The 22,822-nt window shown below is 38.1% G+C and overlaps 1 protein-coding gene across 3 annotated transcripts in view; it reads right to left on the bottom strand.

The window, feature by feature from the left end:
• Positions 1-22,822, bottom strand: part of FANCC (FA complementation group C) — a 268,544-nt gene that overhangs the window by 239,014 nt on the left and 6,708 nt on the right. For 2 of the 3 annotated variants that reach the window (XM_042913464.1, XM_042913456.1), the window contains exon 2: positions 4,519-4,579. The exons of the other annotated variant lie outside the window; for it this stretch is intronic. The gene's annotated coding sequence lies outside the window, so the exon portion shown is untranslated. The remainder of the gene's footprint in view (positions 1-4,518; positions 4,580-22,822) is intronic. 3 annotated transcript variants of the gene reach the window in all.

Raw genomic sequence — 22,822 nt, forward strand, 5'->3', positions numbered from 1 at the left:
CAGAACCACCAAGACAGAAAATAAAGAAGAGAGAATTGTTGTGAAGCAACAATCTAGAAAAGTGCTGCCCAGCAAGACTGTATGCAATGATGGTAATATTCTATCCATGTCTATGTTATCCACTAAGATAGCCACTAGCCACATGTGGCTACTGAACACATGAAATGTGGCAGGTACAAGTGAAGAAATGAATTTTTTATTTTATTTTATTCCAATGAATTTTGAATTTAAATTTACAGAAGCAAATGTGGCTACTGACTATGATACTGGAAGGCACAGATCCAGAACCCTGGTTTAATAACTTATGCTAATTCAAAAAGGGTGGTATGGGGATGAGTTAGCTAAGTAAAAAGCAAACAGACAAAAAAAGTATCCAGCAAATCACCAAAAATCAACAGAAACAGAAACCCAGTGCCATGTTAATATTCTCCTGCTCCACACAGAGTTCACCTTGATAAAGCTGAGGTCCTCATCTGATCCCAATCTGCCTTACGCTGCTCAGGCTACCATAACAAAAACAGCGTGGCAACACTGTTTATTTTCTTAGTTTTAGAAGCTGGCAAGCTCATGATCAAGGTTCTGGATGACTCGGTTCCTGGTGAGGTTCCTCTTCCTGGCTTGTGGATGGCCACCGTCTCTGTATGCTCACATGACCTCTTGTTTGTGCACATGCAGAGAAAGAGATCTCCCTTCCCCTTCCTTTAAAGCACTAATCCAGATTCTGACCCCACCCTTATGACCTCATTTAGGCTTAATTACTGCCTCTAAAGGCCTGATCTCCAAACACAGTCACATCAGGGCTTCAACATATGAATCGGCAGGGAATAGATGGAGGCAAAATTCAGTCCGTAGCATAACCTTCCACTCACCCATAATTACCTTTTTTATCATGAGTTCTAATATTCCGTGGAATATATTTCTCACCCTGAATTCATAATCTTCTAGAAGGTTATTAGTCGTTTGCCTGCACTTACCACACCACCAGTTTACACCTGTGCAGGACTCTAACCCTGCCATCAGACACCTTTGCAATTTACCAAGGTTAAAACTTAACTTGGACCCTCCAAATGGCTTAACTCTTAAAATGACTGTGCAAAAAAGAATTAACACAGCAGGCCTAAAACTCATCTCCTCAGAAAGGAGTGTTTGTAACACTGGCACTCGGCTAGACTCTGGGAACTTGGATACTGAAAGAGTTCCCACCTCCCTAACTATTAAGAGGGACTCACAGTGCCTAAGCTGTACAGACAATGTGATTTATGCTGAACATCTACTTTCCTACTAAGGGTCTGGAATTTGGTACCTGCTAGGCAGAGGATGACTATGTGATCAGCCCCCAGTAAGAACCTTGGGCACTGATTCTCTCTAATGAGCTTCCCTGAGGGATGACATTATACACGTTGTCACAATTCTGCTGGAGGAAATATGTCCTGTCTGACTACAAAGGGAAAAGACTCTTTAGAAGCTTGTGCCTGGTTTCCTCCGGACTTCATCCCATCCATCTTTTCCCATCGCTGATCTTGCTTCGTGTCCTTTCCCTGTAATCAATCATAATCATGAGGACAACTACATGCTGAATTCTATGAAGTCTTCCTAGTGAATCATCAAAGCTGGAGTAGTCTGGAAGACCTCTAACACTTCAATCAATGCACTTTCTTAACTCACATCACCAAACATCTATCCCTACTAAAAGAACTCCATATACCTATATGTTAATCTTCCCAGGTTCCACTCCAACCCATAATTCTTTCAGCCCTGGCCTTATCCAGTCCATTTTCTACAATTATCACAATCAGGCTAAGATGATCATCACCTCTCTATATATCAGGGCTTCTATAACTGGGGTGAATATTCTCTAAGAGATAGGGGCGGGGTTTTTTTCTTAATATAAAACTGTTTGTTTCCTAAATCTTTTAGTAAAAATAGTGTTCCCAAGCACTTCTCCATGTTCAGCCTCATTTTACTTGATCTTTCTACAAGGGAAGAAGCTACAGAGCACTCTATCTGCCTGTAAACTTCTTCCTCCAAATACCCATAAATGTTAGTGATCCAGGGGGTTCCATCTTCTGGCCTCTTTCATCTCACTTTCCACAAACCATTCCATTTACTTTCATAACATGAGCTTCTACCGATGATCCATCCACCTTTAAGTTCAGCTCTATCACCTGTCCTAAGCCCCAGAATCTTACTTCCAACCACTTAGAGGACAAATATATCTATGGAGCCTACCAATCACTCAGACTGATATTCTTCTTAACATGTGTGTTCAAAAAGATCATCTAGGTCTGTTTGCTTTACAGTTCAATTGATATGTCTACAGCTACTATATCATAGCAATCCTAAGTTCTAGAAGACTCTGAATTCTTTCTTTAACATGTCTTTTTGGTATTACAGCCTACCCTGTTCTTATTTAGTAGTTCACTATTATAGTAGAGCCTGGTGCAAAGCTATGCACAGACCAGATATTTAATAAATATTCATTCAATAAATTAATATCATCATCCATCTATCAGACCTGCAGCAAACAGAATGGAACACCTTGCTGGTAGCATGGCTGCATATAGAAATGTCACTACCGGTAATCCCAATTTATTAGTTATATATGAATCAGAATTTTCAAAACACAGTTTGGAATAACAAGCAAGCCATTTTAGGGAGAAAATATATACAGAAAACATATATTTAAGAAAAAAGAGAGGTGTTTGCTGGAGGAACGTCCAGATATAGATGGCCAGACTAATAAACACAGGTTTCAATCCTTCCTGAAACCCTATAAAGATGACAATAAAGAAATTTACTTTTCTTTTTCTTTCTTTCTTCTTTCTTTCTTTTTTTTTTTTTTTAAGGCATAAACTTACATGGATGAAGAAAATAGAAAAGGAGAAAACAGTAATAGAATTTCACAAGCTAGAAAGCAGATAGACAAGTGGTGACTGACTTAATAGACTGGAAAAAACAGAATCCCAGAGGGACAACAAGAAAGCTAAAACCAGCTCATTGTACACCCCATTTTATACTGCTGGACCACTAACAAGATCAGGAAATAAAGAAATCTGGGACATCTGGAAATAGGGATGAAGGACACCAAAAATAAAGTCAACTGGTTTGAAGTCTATCTAAGAGGCAGTTAGATATCCACATTTCCACATCATTCCAACTCTTGGCAGTCCAGCCCCAACCTGACCAAAAAGAGGTGATTTATTTTCTGGAGATGATAAAACGTAGGGTCTCTGGACCAGGAGTCAATAGCCACAGTTGAGAGCAGAGCTACAATTCAACAAATGGGGGCAGTGAATGGGGTGGGGTAGAGGTACAGGGTTAGGAGTTACATAAAAACATGTAAACTGGGATACTGAATGCTGAAATCTGCCCCCTCCCCAAATTTCCTACCCCACTCAATCTGACTTACAGTTGACAAGCAACTCTGATATGCCTACTGATATGTGAGAGTTCCCCAAAACTTGGCCAAACCTGACCATCTCAATGGGAATCTGAGTCAGTTAAGTGTCTCCCATGCACTCAGAATGAGATTTTTAGTTCCCTGTTGCAAATATAAGCATACAACCAAGGACTGATTACCAGACATCTGAAGAAACCTCTAACATAAAAGAGGAAACCAAAATATACAGATAAAAAGCAACATGGAAGTCACAAGGTGGGGTGGGGGAAAGGAAAAAGACTTTAAAATCTTTTTCCAAAAGTCTTAACGTTAACATTTTCAGAATACAGAAGAAATAACACTATACCCATGACATAAGGACAGAATATTAACAAAAGAACATTCAGAGAATGATTCTGGAAATTAAACATACCATAGTAGAAATGAAAAACTCAATAGAAAAAAAAGAATTTAGGGGAGCCTGGGTGGCTCAGGCGGTTAAGTGTCTGGCTTCGGCCAAGTCATGATCTCCTGGTTCATGAGTTCGAGCCCTGCGTCAGGCTCTGTGCTAACAGTTCAGAGCCTGGAGCCAGCTTCAGATTCTATGTCTCCCTCTCTCTCTGCCCCCCTGCCCCCACTGGCACGCATGCATATGCGCGCGCTCTCTCTCAAAAAAATGAATACACATTAAAAAAAATTTGTTAAAAGAAAAGAAAGAATTTAAATTTGAAAAAATTTCTCATAAGTAGAGCAAAAAGACAATGTGAGAGAAAACAGGAGAAAGATAAGAAAATCAGAGGATCAGTCCTGGAGATCAAATTCCAAACAAAGGAGCTCCAAAGAAAATGGAGGAGAGGATACAGTGAAAACAAATTTTCTCAGAACTAAAAGACAAGAGTCTCCAGATTTAAAGGGCAAACCAAGTACCCAATACATTGGATGAAAGGAACATCATAGCACACCATAGCACACCACATAAAATTGTAAAAACATTGGAAGGTAAATGGAAACGCAACAATGCCTTCACAATTTTGAAGGAAAATTGTTTCCAACATGGAATTCTATATTCATCAAACTATCAATCAAGTGTGACTAGAATAATGATACATTCAGTAGGCAGTGACCAGTAAATAACTCACCTTTCACACACCATTTAAGAAGATACTAGAGGATATCCACCACCAAAAGCAGGGAATAAACCTAGAAAGAGAAACAAGAAGATGTGGTATCAGAGAAAGGATAGAAGAATAGATGATAATAAAGGAAAATCCTAGAATTACTGAGAAAAGTTTTAAAACAGGAAAAGAAGCTTTTGTATCTGCCCAGATTTCCTTCCCAAAATGCAGAATTTTATGTAAATGCTGAAAGAATTCAAAGAAACCTCCACAAACTCTTAAATTAAAAAGAAAAAAAAAAAAGGAAAGAAAAAAGAAAGGAGGAGACAAAAGCAACAGCAATCATTGAGGTATACACCAGTCTTCTATACTGATAGAAAAAGCCAGTTTTTCTGATCAGCTCTGCGCTTCCAGTTACCAACTTTAGGTTACAACATGGTATTTGACAATGGTTGGCTTCAATTCTCCAGATCAGAAAATGTTTAACAAAAATTGAAGAACTAATGTAAATAAGGGAGAGTCAACTGCCTCCTCTTGATAAAATTGTTGCCTCTTTTTAATTAAGGACTAAGGATAGTTTAGCAATAATCATTTAACTGTTCTATTACCCAAATTAGAGGCTTCCTCAACAGTCCAGTAGAGTAATTCAGTAAAGGCAAATGGAATTTTAAAACGCAGTCATCAATAAATAAGCAAACAAAAGCAAAACAATCACACACACTCCCAGAACTATTTGACCCAGTTCATTCAAAGAGCTTCCAGTGGACTCTTGTATACTCTTAAATTTGACACAAAAAAATCATACCAGATTTCATAAGAAATCAAAGCACAGAACGTAGCTCTAGAAAATACTATATTGCTCAACTGATACCCCACCAGTAACCACACTTAAGTGGAAAATAAGGAGAAAAACAAATTAGAGCAGTGCAGATTTTGAAAACTTGTCCTACCGCAGTCTAGCTGAAAGACAAGACCACAAGAAACATGCTCAAAATCATTTAGAATAAAATTCTTCCCTTAAATACAGCATTCTAAATTGTCAAACTGATATAATTCTAAAATACCAACTCCTTTTACTTTTTTTAATTGACTAAGGCAATTGGATTCCATTAACAGCTAATTTTTGCCAAACTTAATTCTAACAAACTAATTTAAGAGACCTTAAATAAAGAATAAAATACTTATACCGTATTTTTGCATTCCTACAATTTAAAAGCAATAGGATCAAGTTTTTTCAGGGTGTGAATAAACATGCCACACTTCAGGTTAAAAACATATTCTATTCCAAAATTAGGAGTGAAAATAAAGCTCAAAAAGAAATGACTTCCCAGCCTTGAATTCAGTGGCATTAATATTAATGACAATCCCACTCATTTCAAAGGCATGTCCCAGAGTGTTTATATTATGAAAAATGGCTCTGGAATGTCATCTTCAGTAAATTTTAAATTGTTTAATCTGAGGTTTTGCTAGATTTGTAACAGCTGCACTTGTGTTTACAACTATAATAAGATCTTTACAGCATGGCACTCCTTTACAGATTTTTTAGATCTGGTTGGTACAAACATGTTGTACTGATCAATGGAAATGAGTTTGGTATCTCTCTATAGCTACAAATTTAGTCAGAATAAAGTTTTGTTTTGGATTAACATTGTACAACAAATGCATCATAGACCTTAAGAAGTTTTATGGTATTGGTTACAGAAGGATAGGACAGAAACTTCCATTCATATACAAACATTTAGAAAATGACTCAATTTGTGTTTGTGGAATTCAAATTTTGTTTGGGGAGAAAATATGCATATCAAATACACTGTGGATCTAATTTACTTGCTGGCATTCACAGGGTCTCAGGGCAAGTTACCAAGCAGAAACTGGTTGGGCAGTATTCAAAAAACTACATTTCTTCTAATACCTTTATTTACACAGGAGAAAGATGCAACAAAAAAAGTCTGCCAAAGACTTGGCTCAAGAATATTCCAATAGGGAGCATCAGCAGTCCTTGGCCATGGGGCTGCCGATGCAATGAGAAGAGCACCAGACCAGAGTCAGTTTCTGGGGGTAATGATCAACAGCTTTGCCACTAACCTCAGTTTCCTTCTCTGTAAACATTTCAAAGAGAAGTTATTATTGAAGGTGAATGTTTTCTGCTAAAATAAGTTCAGTATGGGTAACCAGAAATGCTCGGCTCCTTTAGAAACTGAAAAGGTTATCATGCTGTAATAACTAAGACATATTCAAAAATCACAAAAACAGAAGTAACCCCAGAAGTTCTTCAGCACTATCCTCTTTTTGGGTCATCTCTCAGGAACTTCTAATCCTGGTCCAAATTAATTTTTTTGAGAAGCCTCCACTCTATTTTTCTTCTTTTTTTAATGCTTCTCTTACCTTGGCACATGTGGTTACTATCAGAATCAAATACAATCTGTATGAGAATAATTTGGAAAGTGCAAAACACATTGAACAGGGCTTATGACCAAAGTACTACTACAAATGAACCAAGAAACCAAAAGAAATTAAAAAAAAAAAAAAATCCATGCTTATAAAATCAATTAATTTTTTTAAAAGCCAATAGGACAAAAGCTCTGATTTCTGAAGGATATATAGCATATTATTGTTCAGGAATAATAAAGTTTCTACAGTATGAACCTTGAACTTACCAGAGAACAAAGATTATTGTAGCAATTTCCACAATAAGTATGATAAATTTGTTCAGAATTACCCATTTTCCCCCCTAGGTATTACTTTGACAACTGAATGCATTTCAAAATGATTCAAGTGTTACTAAATTACTTCAGACAAAGGTCATAAATTAAAATAACCAGAATGGGTAAGTTAAATGAGTAAAGCAATCAGATGGGCTTGAGGCTACTGGAAGACAAGAGCACCATCCAAAGAAGATAGCCAGAACTTAGCTCCTACCAGCTGCTGCCAAGAGAAGTCAGATGTAGTTGCCAGACTGCCTTAATAGAAACCCAGAAAATACGGATTTTTAAAGGTGAAATTGCTTAGGGTTTAAATGTTTGTAAATGACTCAAAAAATCTTAAACATCAAGCAAGCCACACAAAACTTAAATGCAAAGCAGATATGCTCTCTGCCTTATCATCTCCACCATGTTTTATATGGATTTACTTAAAATACCATTACAAGGTAGACACGAACTTTGGTGACTTTTTTTTATTATTATTATTTTTATGAGCAGCATGTGCAAGAGAGGCAGAGGGAGAGAGAGAAAATCTCAAGCAGGCTCCATGCTCAGCACAGGACTTGACATGGTGCTCGATCCCACCACCTGGATCATGACCTGAGATGAAATCAAGAGTAAGATGCTAAACTGACAGAGCCAACCAGGCACCCCTGGTGACTTTTTTTTTAATGCTTCAATCATACTATGACTTATGTTAATATATTCCACAAGGTTTGCTTTTTTTTTCCTTGAAGTAAAATTGGTATGTAATGTTATATTAGCTTCAGGTATACAACATGATTTGCTATTTGTATACACTACAAAGTGATCACCACAGTAAGTCTGGCTACCATCCAGCACCATAAAATTGCCCTGTTCACCCATTTCATCCACCCCACTACTGTCTTCCCCTCTAATAACCACCAATTTTCCATATCTATGAGGTTTTTATTTCATTTTTTTGGATTCCATATATAAATGGAATCATGTACTTGTCTTTCTCTGACTGACTTATTTCACTTAGCATAATACCCTCAGATCCATCGATGTTGCTGCAAATGGCACAATTTCATTCTTTTTTATGGCCAAGTAGTATTCCATTGTATATATACCACATATTCTTTATTCATTTACCTATTGAATATTTTAGTTGTTTCCATATTTTGACTACTGTAAATAAGAACTACAATGAACACAGGGGTACAATATATTTCTGATAGTGTTTTCATTTTCTTCAGGTAATAGATCATATGGCAGTTCTATTTCCAATTTTGTAAGGAACTTCCATACTATTTTCCTTAGTGGATGCACCAATGTACATTCCCAACAGCAGTGCATAAGGGTTCTCTTTCTCCACATCCTCAAAAACTTTTTTTGATAATAGCCATTCTAACAAGTGTGAAGTAATATATCACTGTGGTTTTGATCTGCATTTCACTGATTAGTGATGTAGAACATCTTTTCACGTGCCTGCTGGTCTTCTTTGGAAATATGTCTATTCAGATACTCTACCCATTTTTTAATCAGAATGTATGGCTTTTTTGCTATTGACTTGCTTGAGTTATTTATTTTCAATGTTATCCCCTTATGAGATGGATGATTTGCAAATATTTTCCCCCATTCAGTAGACTGTCTTTTCATTTTGTTGATGGTTTTCTTTGCTGTGCAGAAGCTCTTTTAGTCTGATGTAGTCCCATTTGTTTATTTTTGTTTTTGAAATCAAATCCAAAAATTAAATGTTAAGACCAATGTCAAGGAGCTTACCACCTATGTTTTCTTCTAGGAGTTTTATGGTTTCAGATCTTACATTCAAGTCTTTAAACTATTTTGAGTTCATTTTTATGTATGGTACAGGATAGGGGTCTAGTTTCATTCTTTTGCATGTGGCTGTCCATTTCCAAAACCATTTATTGAAAAGACTTACCCAGTTGCAACTCTTGGCTCCTTTTCAGAAATTAATTCACCATATATGTGTAAGTTTATATTCTATCCCATCAATGACTGATTTTATGCTAATAACATACTGTTTTAATTACTATAGCTTTGTAGTATAGTTTGAAATCAGAAAGCATGATACCTCTAACTTTGTTCTTCTAAGATTGAGTTAGCTATTCAGGGTCTTTTGAGGCCCATACACATCTTTAAATTATTTGTTCTATTTCTGTGAAAAATGCCATGGAAATTTTGATAGGGACTGCACTAAATCTGTAGATTACTTTGGGTTGTATGAACACTTTTAACAATATTAATTCTTCCAATCCATGATCATGGAATATCTTCCCATTATTTGTATGTTCTTCAATTTCTTTCATTGATATCTTATAGTCTACATTGTACAGATATTTCACCTTATTGAATTTTTTCATAGGTATTTCTTTTATTTGCAATTGTAAATGGGATTTTTTCTCTTTCTGCTACTTCATTATTAGTGTATAGAAACAACAGATTTCTGCATTTTAATTTTGTATTGTGAAATTTTACTGAATTCATTTACTGGTTCTAACAGTTTTTTTGGTGAACCTTTAGGGTTTTCTATACAGTGTCACAGCACCTGCAAACAGTGACATTTTACTTAACTCCTTTCCAACTTAGATGTCTTTTAGTTCTTTTTCTTGCCTAATTGCTGTGGCTGTGACTTCTATTCTATGTTGAATAAAAGTGGCAAGAGTGGGAATCTTTGTCTTTGTTCCTATCTTAGAGGAAAAACTTTCAGCTTTTCCTGTTGAGTATGACGTTAGCTGTGAGTTTGTCATATATGGCATTATTTATGTTGAGATACATAACCACCCTCTATTCCCACTTTGTTGAGAGTTTATCATAAATGGACGTTGAATTTTTTCAAGTCCTTTTTCTGCATGTATTGAAATGATTATCTGATTTTTATACTTCATTTTGTTAACACGGTGTATCACATTGATTGACTTATGGCCACTGAACCACACTTGCACCCCTGGAATAAAGCTCCTTTGATCATGGTGTATGATCCTTTTTCAATTTGGTTTGCTAACATTTGTTGAGAATTTTTAATGTAAGTTCATCACAAATATTAACCTAGGATTTTCTTTTCATCTTGTTTTTGTCTGGTTTTAATATCAATGTAATGATGGCCTTATAAAATGAGTTTGGTCCTATTTCCACCAGAACTAAGCACTCTATGATCAGTAGACTTGGTGCATGTCGGCAGTGGGGGCTGTGTTGGTCCTCTGGGGCAGAGGCCAGCTGCACTGGCTCACACAGTCAGACTTGCCCTAGCAGGGTGCAGGGGGGTGGGGTTTGGTGTAAGAGGCTGCAGCCTCCACTGAGGGCACTATGTTGCTCACTGAAGTCCACCTGCGCTGGTGCAGGAAGGGAAGATGGCATCACCCCACTCTCCTATCCCTAGGGAGGGTAGCTTGCACCTGCCACTGTTCAGGGAGTCCAGACAAGCAAATGATCTCTCCTTCTGTGTCCCAGACTTCCATCAGAACCCTGCCCTCAACCCTTCTGTGCCTGAGCCACCGACACACACACAGCCACAGCTCTCCTGTGTTTTATCTCTGGTGTGCAGCCAGGATTCAAAACTCCAAATCTTAAAGGAGTTAAAGGCAGACTGCTGCCCCCCTCCAGAAGAGAGCCTTGCAGCACTGTGCTTAGCACCATTCTGTCCCAGAAAAGTAGTCACACAGCCACAGAGCTGCCTGGAGTTTACGGTGAATGACAACAGAAAGCTGCAACCAGATTATCTGCCCTCTACATGTGCCTCTGTCCCTTGCTGTTGAACGGCTGCTCAAAGGCACCAGCTGGGTCTTTAATCATTGGAGAAGCAATACACCCTCTTCCAAATGCACTCTGGGAAGGGGAACATTCTCTCCCAGTGCAACCCAGGGGACCCCAACACCACGCTATCTGCTGTCCACTCCCAGGGCCCTGCCCTTCTCCCGAGAAGCACAGCTGCCCACCCAGATTGACTTCAGCTAATGGTACAGACTTTCAAAACCTCCAGATTTGAGCTCCACCATTTGCAAAAACTTGTGATAGTTCCTCCTGATTCCCCAGTCAATGGTTTTGGGGGAGTGCTTCTCTTGTGTGAACCCAACATCCTGCTCTCTTCCCCCCTCTTCCTTTTCCTCTCCACAAAAAAGGCTCCCTCCCTTCTGCAGTACTGAGGCTTTTCTCTCTCCCAATTCAAGTTTCCATACCTGTACCTGCCAAGTTTTCTCCCTCAAAACATGCAGATTGTTCTCTTAATCCTTCAATCAACTTCCTAGATGTTCAAAATGATTTGATGTTGATCTAGCTATTTTCAATGGACGAGGCAAGCCCAGGGTCCCCCTATTACTCCACCATCTAACTCCTCCCCTCATAAGATTGGAAACATTTTTCCAAATCTTCAATTTTTTGAGTCTGAGAAGGACAGGTATTAAATCTACTCTGAATATTTGGTAATTCACCAGTGAAGCTATCTGGTCCTGGGCCTTTGTTGGGAGTGCTTCGTTTAGAGATTCAATCTCCTTACTAATAATAAATTTATTCAGATTTTTTATTTTTTCATGATTCAGTCCTGGAAAATTATGTTGCTAGGAATTTATCCATTTCTTCTAGGTTGTCCAGATTATTGGTACATAATTGTTCACAGCAGTCTTTTATGATCCTTTGTATTTCTGTGGTATTAACTGTAACTTCTCTTTCATTTCTGATTTTATCTATTTGAGCCCTCTATTTTTTCTTGGTGAGTCTAGCTAGGGTTTGGCGATTTGGTTTATCTTTTCAAAGAACTAGTTCTTGGGGCATCTGGGTAGCTCAGTCAAGTGTCCGACTCTTGATATCAGCTCAGGTTATGATCTCATGGTCATGGGATCAAGCTCCACGTTGTCAGGTTCCAGGCTGACAGTGTGAAGCCTGCTTGGGATTCTCTCTCTCCCTCTCTCTCTCTGCCCCTCCCCCATTTGCATGTGTGTGCACACTCTCTCAAACTTAAAAAATAAAACAAACTAGGAGCGCCTGGGTGGCTCAGTTGATTAAGCATCTGACTCTTGATCTTAGCTTAGGTCATGAACTCATGGTTCATGCGATCAAGCCCCTCATCAGGCTCTGTGCTGACAACACAAAGCCTGCTTGGGATTCCCTCTTTTTCTGTCTCTCTGTCCCTCCCCTCCTCACTCTTTCTCTCAATATAAATAAACTTTTAAAAAATGAACTCAAGTGGTTTAACTCGTCTTTAAAAAAAAAAGAACCAGTTCTTAGTCTCACTGATATTTTCTATTTTTTTCTTTAGTTTCTATTTCATTTATCTCTGCTCTGATCTTTATTATTTCATCCTTTCAACTAACTTTGGGTTTTGTTAGGGCTTAACTTTTACTCTTCTTTCTCAAATTCCTTTAAGTGAAAAGTTAGATTGTTTGATATTTTTTGTTTCTTGAGGTAGGCCTGTAAATAAACTTCCCTTTTAAAACTGCTTTTGTGGGGCGCCTGGGTGGCTCAGTCAGTTAAGCATCCACCTTCAGCTTAGGTCATGATCTCATGGTTCGTGGGTTCGAGCCCCACATTGGGTTCTCTGCTGACAGCATGGAGCCTGCTTCAGATCCTCTCTCTCCCTCTCTTTCTGCCCCTCCCTGCTTGTATGTGCTCGCTCGCTCTCTCTCAAAAATAAATAAAAGTTAAAAAATAAATAAAACTGCTTTTGCTGCATCCCACAGATTTTGCAATGTTCTATTTCTGTTTTTATTTGTTCCAAGGTATTTTCTAATTTCCCTTTAGATTTCTTTGTTGAGCTAATGGTTGTTCATTAGCAGACTGTTTAATCTCCACATTTTGGTATTGTTTCCAATTTTTTTCTTGTAACTTATTTCTAGTTTTATACTACTGTGGTCAGAAAAGATGCTTGATAGGATTCCAATCTTCCTAAATTTTGAGATTTGTTTTGTGGCCTAAAATGTGACCTATCTTGAGAATTGTGCACTGGAGAAAAATGTGTTTTCTGTTGCTTTGGATAGAATGTTCTGTATATACGTATTATGTTCCTCTGATCTGATGGGTCATTTAAGCCCAATGTTTTCTTCCTGGTTTTTTTAGGGGAGCTGGATAATCTATGCATGGATATAAGTAGGGCATTAAAGTTCCCTACTATTAATGCATTGCTGTCCATTTCTCCCCTGAAGTCTATTAATATTTGCTCAGCTCAACTCCTATGTTGAGTACACAAATATTTACAAATGTTATATCTTCTTTTCTTCTTAATGTTTTCTTTATCTTCTTTTCTTTCTTAATGTTTTATTTATTTATTTTTGAGGGCAAGGGAAGGGCAGAGAGGGAGGGGGACTGAGGATCCCAAGCAGGCTCTGTGCTGACAGCAGTGAGCCAGATATGGGGCTCAAACTCACAAACTCATGAGATCATGACCTGAGTGGAAGTCAGATGCTTCACCAACTGAGCTACCACCAGGCACCCCAAATCTTCTTCTTAAATTGACTCCTTCATCACTATGCAATGCCCTTCTCTGTTTTTTTTATCACAGTTTGTTTTTAAAATCTACTTTGTGTGATAGGAGTTTAGGTAAAATAGTTTCTTTTTGTTTGCATTTACATGGAATATCTTTGTCCATCCCTCTACTTTCAGTCTGTACATTTGTTTAGATGTGAAGTGAGTCTTTTGTAAGCAATATACATAGATGAGTCTTGTTGGTTTTTTTAATCCATTCAGCCACTCTATACCTTTTGATTGGAGAATTTAATCCACCTATATTTAAGGTAACTATCAATAAGTATGCACTTATTGCCATTTTGTTAACTGCTTTCTGGCTGTTTTGTAGTTCCTCTCTCTTCCTTCCTTCTTCTCTTGCTCTCTTCCCTTGTGGTTTGATGACTTTATCCATAGTATCATATTTACATTCATTTCTCATTATCTTTTGTACATATACTACAAGTTTTTGCTTTCTGGTTACCATGAAGTTCACATTAACAGCCTCTCTATATACATATATTGATAGTATATTTTATGTTGGTAGCAACTTAAGTGTAAATGCTTTTTAAAACTCTCATTTTTACTACCTCTCCCAACATTTTATATTTTGATATCCTTTTTACATCTCTTTATTTTGTGTATCCAACATTTAATCATAATAAGAACTCTCAACAGTATAGGAAGGAAAGTTCTTCAACCTGATAAAGACCATTAATGAAAAATTTACATCTAACATCAGACCTATTGGTAAAAGATTAGATGCTTTCCCCTTTAAGATCAGAAACAAGTCAAGAATGTCTACTCTCCCCACTTCCATTCAGCAATGTACTGTAAGTTTTAAGGGGCAAAAAAAGCATCCAAATGCAAAGGAAAAAATAAAATTGCTTATATTGACAGATAACATAACAGTATATGTAGAAAATTCTAGGCAATTCACAAAAAAACCTGCTTGAAGTAATAATCAAAGTTGCATGGTACAAGACCAATATATAAAAAACAATTTTATTTTCATATACTGGCAATGAGAAACCTAAAAATGGGATATGAAAAAAAAATTTATACACAAAAGCATCAAAAAGGAAACACTATAAAATAAAGATAACAAAAGGACAAGACTTGTACAATGAAAATTACAAAACAATGCTCAAATAAATTAAAGATCTAAACAAATGAAAAGACATTCCATGTTGACATTACAATTTTATTTCTCCCTCAAAAGAGACCTACTGAGTCAATGCAATTTCTACTAAAATCCATCACAGCAGGCTTTTTTCCAAAAAAAAAAAAAATGACAAGATGATACTAAAACTTGCATGGAAATGTAAGGAAATCGGAATAGCCAAAACAATTTGAAAAAGAATAAGAATACCAGACAGCTTCTACTCAATTTCAAACTTTACTATAAAGCTACCATAATTAAGACAGTGTAGTGCTGGTATAAGAATAGGTGTTCAGATCACTGAAACAAAAGTGAGTCTAGGAATAATTTATGGCCAATTGAGTTTTGACAAAAGCAGGGAAAAGTATTTTTTTTTTTTTTCCCAACAAACAAAGCTGGCACAAGTGCATATACACATACAGGAAAGAAGATGAATTTGGATCCGTATCTCATACCACACACAAAAGTTCATGGAAACTGATCATAAACCTAAGATCAAAAAAAAAAGGAAAAAAAATTGATACATTGGACTTTCTCAAAATTAAAATTTATGTACTTCAAAAAATACCATGAAGGAAATGAAGACAAGTGGAAAGAATTATTTGCAAAACACATGTCTGATAATGGGCTTCTATTCAAAATATACAAAGAATGTTTACAATCCAATAATAAGGCAAACTACTGTGAAAATGTGTTAAGGAAACCCAAGTCAAAATCGGAACTGGGAAGTCATGAAGGGAGGGCTCTCACATACATATCATTCATTACAGCTTGCTTAGTCCAGCAAGAAAAATGAAGATTTCCTCTCTGCATAGCAATAAGCTGCAGGCACCCAACAGCAACCATTCTCCCCTGTGGCCAATGAGAGGCTGTCACCACTTCACTCACCTACAGCCAATTAGAAGCCATCAACATTTTGAACTCTCATTTTCTTCCAATGGACATTGTTCAAAACAACCCCTCCAACCTCTTTCCCTCTATAAAAGGATGCTCTCCTCCTTTGTTCTCAAGATTTGCCTATGGTTCATGAACGTAGTTTTCTTGAGTTTCAATTCCTCTGCTATTACCAAATAAACTTGATTTTGCTGGTTATCATTTATATTTTTCCTTTAAAAAAAACTGACATTTCATGGTGTCAAAAGTGGGATTCAAAGGCAATGAACCCGCAAGGAACTAACAACCCCTAGTACTATGTGTGGCACCAATTTGTGCTCCTGTGAGTTGTCTTCTCCCTTTCAGTTTGATAAGTCTTCTCTGAGATTCAATCCTCTAAATTCTCTCAAGACAAGTCCTCCTTCTGGGACCCCGGCCAGTTTTATGTTAAAAAAAACTACAGTCCCTCCTCTTGTTCATCCTTAACTAAGTGTAACAACTTGGCCAAAGATAACTTAGAACTCCAAACGCCATCATGGGGAACTTTCAACCACCCAAACTTGTATTTTTTAGAACCAAATTAGAAGACCACAGCTTTGAAATTAAACAGACTGAATGGGGTGCCTATTTTAATTGATACCTGGAGGCTTCCAAATGTATCCAAGATTCTAAAATCACCTTTTTACAAAATACCATTTCCACATTAACTAAGTAAGGTAAGCAAACAACTGAAAGAAAAGTCAAAAAAGTTTCTAAGGCCTCTTCTTCCCCCTCCCTTGTGCTCTTTGTCTCTGGTGACAGCTTCTTTCCCTTCTGCACTATCCCCACCTCCTTTATATCCTCGGCTTTCTCATTCTGATCCCTTCACTGAACTTTCCTTTTTCTCCAAACCTCTCCCCACAACCTTCTGCCCTGAACCTATTAAAACCTGCCCCTTTAAAATCAGATCTCGTGCCAATCCAAATGCTAAACCTTTAATTTCTTATGTTACCTGGGCTAAAGGTGAACTACAAGCCATAGTCAAAGATTTTCCCAAAGTAACTGAGGATCCCCATAGATTTGCTGAGGAATTTAGTGCAGTTGTTCAAACTTATCAACCTGGTTTCTCTGGTTTGTATCAGCTAGTCTATATGCTTGTTAGCGAAGGCAAAGCCCAACACTGGATGAAAACTACCAAACGGAATGATTCCAAGAAGTCTAGAATTACAACATGGGGACAAAGAAACCCTTGCTGCCTTATTACATAATCAGACTTGAGGAACTGCCAAGTGACTCCTTTTGGTAATTCTCAGGAACTTTCCCAAAGCGAGCTGACTGGAGTAAGACTCAGGCTTGTACCCAGAAGCCCAATGAGCCCATGCATGACTATTATATATTATGCCAGCTCCAAATTATCTTTAAAGAAAATTCTCGTCTTCCTTTGGATGTTGAGTTCACCTGGATAGCCTTTAACGCTATGTTCATTAACAGGCTGAACTGGGATCTTTTTATTCTAATTAAAAGGATCAGGATGGAATGAAAAACTATGTCTACTCCAGACTGAATTAATTTAGTAAACAAGGTCACCTACATCCTAGATGATTCAAATAAAAGGAAAAGCACAAAAACCTTTCATTTGAACCCCAACAAATGAAGTCTCCTAAACAAAACTAAAATCCTCCTGGTCTCTGCCATTATTGCAAAAAGCCAAAACATTGGAAGAAAGACTGCTATAAGCTCAAGTGCTCCAGGCACCTTCATGCAGCCCCCTAACCAGCCTTTCCAATGTCCTCCTAACCCCAGTGAAGGGACTCCAATGAACTTCAAGACTTTACCCAGTCCTTTCCTTTAGTTGACCTGGTGAAACCACTCTCCAGATTAGGAACCGAGCTCTCTCTGTCCTTACTGATTCTAGAGCTACATTCCCAGTGCTCAACTCCACTACCATTAAACATCCTCTACCTCAGAGTACTAAAACAGTTCAAATAGTGGGAGTCTCTAATAAATCTCAATGGGTTCCTATCTCTAACCCTATCCCTTTTTGCTTAGGCATTTCAAGATACCCACCCTTTTCTCCTTGAAGTTTCTCTGACCCTATTCATTTATTGGGCCAACATTTCTTAGAAAAATATCATGCTGGGAGTTCTCTCCCAAAAGGGGGAAATAATTCTAGAATTTGATAACAGCAACCAAAATAGCCAACTAGATAAGTCAAATGATGCTTCAACATCTTATTTGCTCTGTCTCTGACACCAATATAGCTAATTCCAAGGACACTAATCATTTGTCCCTGATGGATCAGCTATCACCGTCCCTGTGGGCAAAACCCTCAACTGATACTTGCAGAATCCACAGTGCCCCGCCTGTTAAAGATCCACAGATTCCTCAAAAATTCTCCCCAGAATTAACCAGTACCCTATAAATAAAGAGGCCCTTCATGTCATTAAGTCAATAATAGAAGATTTTAAGACCCAGGGCCTCATTATCCCCTGCAACACCATTTTACCTGTGAAGAAACCAAATGGCCACAGATGGAGGCTCATCAGACCTCTGAGTCATAAACAATATTGTCATTGCTTTGCCACTCTGTTGTCCCCAATTCACCTTAGTAACCTTCATCCGTACTGAGAGCAAATTGTCTTTCATGACTGATTCATGTAGTGTTTTCTTCAGTATCCCAGTAGATTAAAACTAGTCAATATCTTTTTGCCTTTACTTGGAAAGAACAGCAATTAACCTGGACAGTAATGCCCCAGGGTTTCATGCAAAGTGTTAGGGTCAGGCGTAGGCTAGGGTAAAGGTAAGAGTCAAGAACTAAAATTTTAGCAAAGGCTTTATTGGGAACTAAGGTCTCAGGCTAGGTTCCGTGACTCAGGGGGAGAGAGAGAGAGAGGAGTCAGGGAAGTCGCGCCCAGGTGTGGTGGGGTGGGGTTTTTAAGCTGCAGCGGTTCCGGGTTTAGGTCCCAGTGGGCCTTTTTCGCATCAGGTCGTGCTGTCGCTCGGTGATTGGTTGACCTCCAATTCATTCTGGCGCGCTACTCGGGGCTTTCCGTTGGGTTGCGCTGGCCCTTGGTGATTGGTTGACCTTCAATTCATTCTGATGCGCCGCTAGGGGCTTTTCATTGGGTTGCACTGGCAAGATGGCGGTCCCCTCTACTGTAGTTCCAAGGACATCCTAACAGAAAGCCCTTCTTATTTCCTCACAAACTTTAAAGGCTGATCCAGATGATATCAAGTTCCCTGGATGCTCCACTTTAATATAATATGCAGATGACTTCTCTGCTCCACTTCCCAAGCCTCCTCACAAGAAGATAGCATCCATTTGCTATAATTCCAAGCCAAAAAGGGATATAAAATCTCTTTAAAAAATTAGTTTGTTCAGGGGCACCTGGGTGACTCAATGGGTTAAGAGTCTGCCTTCAGCTCATGTCATGATCTCATGGTTTGTGGGTCTGAGCCCCACATTGGGCTCTCTGCTGTCCATACAGAGCCCACTTTGGATCCTCTGTCCCCCTTGCTCTCTGCCCCTTCCCCACTTACGTGTGCTCACTTTCTCTCTCTAAAATGAATAAAAACAAAAAAAAATTACAATTTGTTCAAACTCAAGTTTGATACTTAGGATATCTAATCTTACAACAAAGACTGCATCTAGATCTAGACAGGCTTCATGGCATCCTAAACTTCTCAAAGCCCAAACAAAACCAATGTCCCCTGAGAGGTTTTCTCACAGTGGCAGGATATTGTTGCAGATGGATCCCAAACTTTTCCCTTATGGCCTAACCTTAATAGACCTTGTTAAAAATGTATTAATCAATGAAGACTGAGATGACATGGCTTTTCAGATCTTAAAAGATCTGGTTTAATAACAACCCCCCACCCTTAGACACCCCAATTATCAACGCCCTTTCTTTTTTGTATATGGAAAAGGGAATGCCCTTGAGGTACTCACCCAAGAGCATGGAGATCACCACTGACCCGCAGGATATTAGAGACAACAACTAAATCCCATAGCCCAGAGATATCCACCCCCCCTTATAGCTATACCTGCTACTGTCCGTCCTGTAAAGCCACTGAAAGAATGATCATGAGATCCCCTTTAACCATCTCTGTGCCACATGTTGCCAAAGCTCTTCTTAACTTTCATCATACTCAGTATCTTTCATTAAGCCCTTTTACTTCCCAGGACATTGCCCTGTTAAATGCCCCTTATGTCACTCTTGCTTGTTGTAATAACCTTAACTTGCTACTCTTCTCCCCTCCTCTACTTATGAAAGCCCCCACAACTGCTAAATACTGACAGATCACCTTCTGATCCATGTGATTATTTACATAAAACTTCAGATGTTGATTTTTCATAGTTCACTGATGGTTCATATTGGAAAGATGAAAATAGTAAATATTGTGCTGGATATGCAATATTGACCTCTGAAATAATTGAAGCAGCACCTTTGCTTTTGGTTACTTCAGCCCAACAGACCAAATTATATGCACCGTTACCGGCCTATATCCTAGCCAAGGGCAAAACTGCAACATTTGCACTGACATGCCTTTGGAGTGGCTCATGATTTTGGAATGTTACATAAACAACCTGGCTTTTTTTTACTTCCAGCAGAGATAACATTAAAAACAGCCCTTACTTTCAGTAATTATTGGATGCCATATTCTTACCTGCTGCTTTGGCTATTATTAAAGTCCAGGAGCATTCTAAGCTTCATTCACTTGAAGGTAAAGGAAATCGCTTCACTGACATGTCCACAAAAAAATGCTGCCTTCAAAAGGTCCAAAAGTGAAACCTCTGTTACAGTCCAAAGGAACTCACCTCCAGATGGTTGTCTGGAGAAACTAACTAGAGACACACAACAATCTCCACCAGAAAAGGAAAAACAATATTGACAAACAAATGGTTGTTGATAGGATAAAAAGAGAAACATGTTCAAGACCAAATAAAAACCCAGTTCCACCAGAAATTCTTTAATTCTCATTTTTATTCCCCTTTTTAATTAAAGTACAATTAACATACAGTGTTTTATTAGTTTCAGGTACAATATAATACTTCAACACTTCTAGACATTATTAAGTATTCATCAAGAGAAGTTTACGCCTTTTTAAATGTTTATTTTTGAGACAGAGCACAAGTGGGGAAGGTGGAGAGAGAGAGAGGGACCAAGGATCACTGACAGCAGTGAGCCCAATGCGGGGCTCAAACTCATGAATTGCAAGATCATAACCTGAGCCAAAGTATGACGCTCAATAGAGTCACCCAAGCACCACAACTTTAAAACATACTCTTAATCTCGCTCTTTATTTCACCCACCCTCCATCCACCTCCCCTGTGGAAACCAACAGTTTGTTCTCTGTACTTAGGAGTCTGTTTGTCTTTTTTTCTTTGTTCATTTGTTTTTGTTTCTTAAACTCCACATAAGAGTAAAATTATATGGTATGTCTTTTCTCTGCCTGATTTATTTCACTTAGCATTATACCCTCTAGGTACCCTCTAGGTACGTCCATGTTGTTGCAAATGGCAAGATCTCTTCTTTTTTATGGCTGAGTAATATTCCATTGTGTGTGTGTATGTATGCACACAAATATATCGTCTTCATCCATTCATCTATCAGTGGACACGGGCTGCTTCCATATCTTGACTATTGTAAATAATGCTGCAATAAACATAGGGTGCATATATCTTTTCAAATTAGTATTCTCATTTTCTTTAGGTAAATAACAGTAGTGGGATTACTGGATCAAGTGATAATTCTATTTTTAATACTTTGAGGAAACTCCATACTGTTTTCCACAATGGTTACACCAATCTACATTCCCATCAACAATGCATAAGGGTTCCTTTTTCTCCACATCCTCATCAACACTTGTTATTTCTCGTCTTTTTGATTTCAGCCGTTCTGACAGGTTTGAGGTGCTATCATATGGTGGTTTTGACTTGCATTTCCTTGATGGTTGGGCATCTTTTCATGTATCTGTTGTCCATCTATAGGTCTTCTTTGGAGGAATGTCTATTCAAGTCCTCTGCTCATTTTTTATTGGATTATTTTTGGTGTTGAGTTGTGTAAGTTCTGTATATATTTTGGATATTAACCCCTTATTGGATATGCCATTTGCAAATATGTTCTCCCATTCAGTAGGGTACCTTTTGTTTTGTTGATGCTTTCCTTCGCTGTAGAAAAGCTTTTTATTTTGATGTAGTCCCAATAGTTTATTTTTGTTTTTGTTTTCCTTGCCTCAGGAGACATACCTAGAAAAATGTTTCTATGGCCAATGTCAAAGAAATTACTGCCTGTTTTCTTCTAGGAATTTTATGGTTTCAGGTCTCACATTTAGGTCTTTAATCCATTTTGAGTTTGACTTTTCTTAATGTTTATTTATTTTGAGAGAGTGCACGTGCACGGGCACACACAAGCAGGAGAGGGGCAGAGACAGCAAGAGAATCCCAAGCAGGCTCTGCAATGACAACATAAATGTGAGGCTCCAATCCCACAACCCTGTGACCATGACCTGAGCCAAAATCAAGAGTCAGATATTTAACCAAATGAGCTACCCAGGTGCCCTCAATTTTTTTTATTTTTAAAGTTCCCATTATTGACCACTGTACATGCATTAAACAACTGGTCTATGGATAAAACGATAAGGTTTCTGAATACTAGTGGGGAGAATAGTAAGAAAACCACAAAAAAATGTCTACTCTGATCATCCCACCTGCCCAAAATACAATCCAAGGAAACCTATCCTCACTGCTACTGGGTACTTTAAATTGCCTAATGGACCATTCGAGATTTGGAAAATTGGCTTTATTCAGCTACCCCCATCTCATGGATACAAATATGTCCTGGCAGTGATTCACTTCTTCCCACTGGGTCAAAGCCTTTCCTTGTAGACAAGCTACTTGCCTCTTCAGTAGCTAAAATCCTGCTTGGGGAAAAAAAAAAAATCATACCTACTGGAGAAACCCTTCTTAGCTCCATAGTGACCAAGAAATTCATTTTATTGGCGGATTATTACGGTGAGTCTATGCTGTATGACCAGTTCTGTAGCATTTTCACTGTCACTTATCATCCTTCACTCATCCTCGGTCTTCAAGACTAGCTGAACAAATCAACAGCACTATCAAAACTCAATTGGCAAAATTTGTTGAAAACCTCCAAACACCCTGGCCAAAAGAACTGCCTTGTCCATCCTAATC

Source organism: Panthera leo, chromosome D4 (assembly GCF_018350215.1).
Source record: "Panthera leo isolate Ple1 chromosome D4, P.leo_Ple1_pat1.1, whole genome shotgun sequence".
NCBI lineage: Eukaryota > Metazoa > Chordata > Mammalia > Carnivora > Felidae > Panthera > Panthera leo.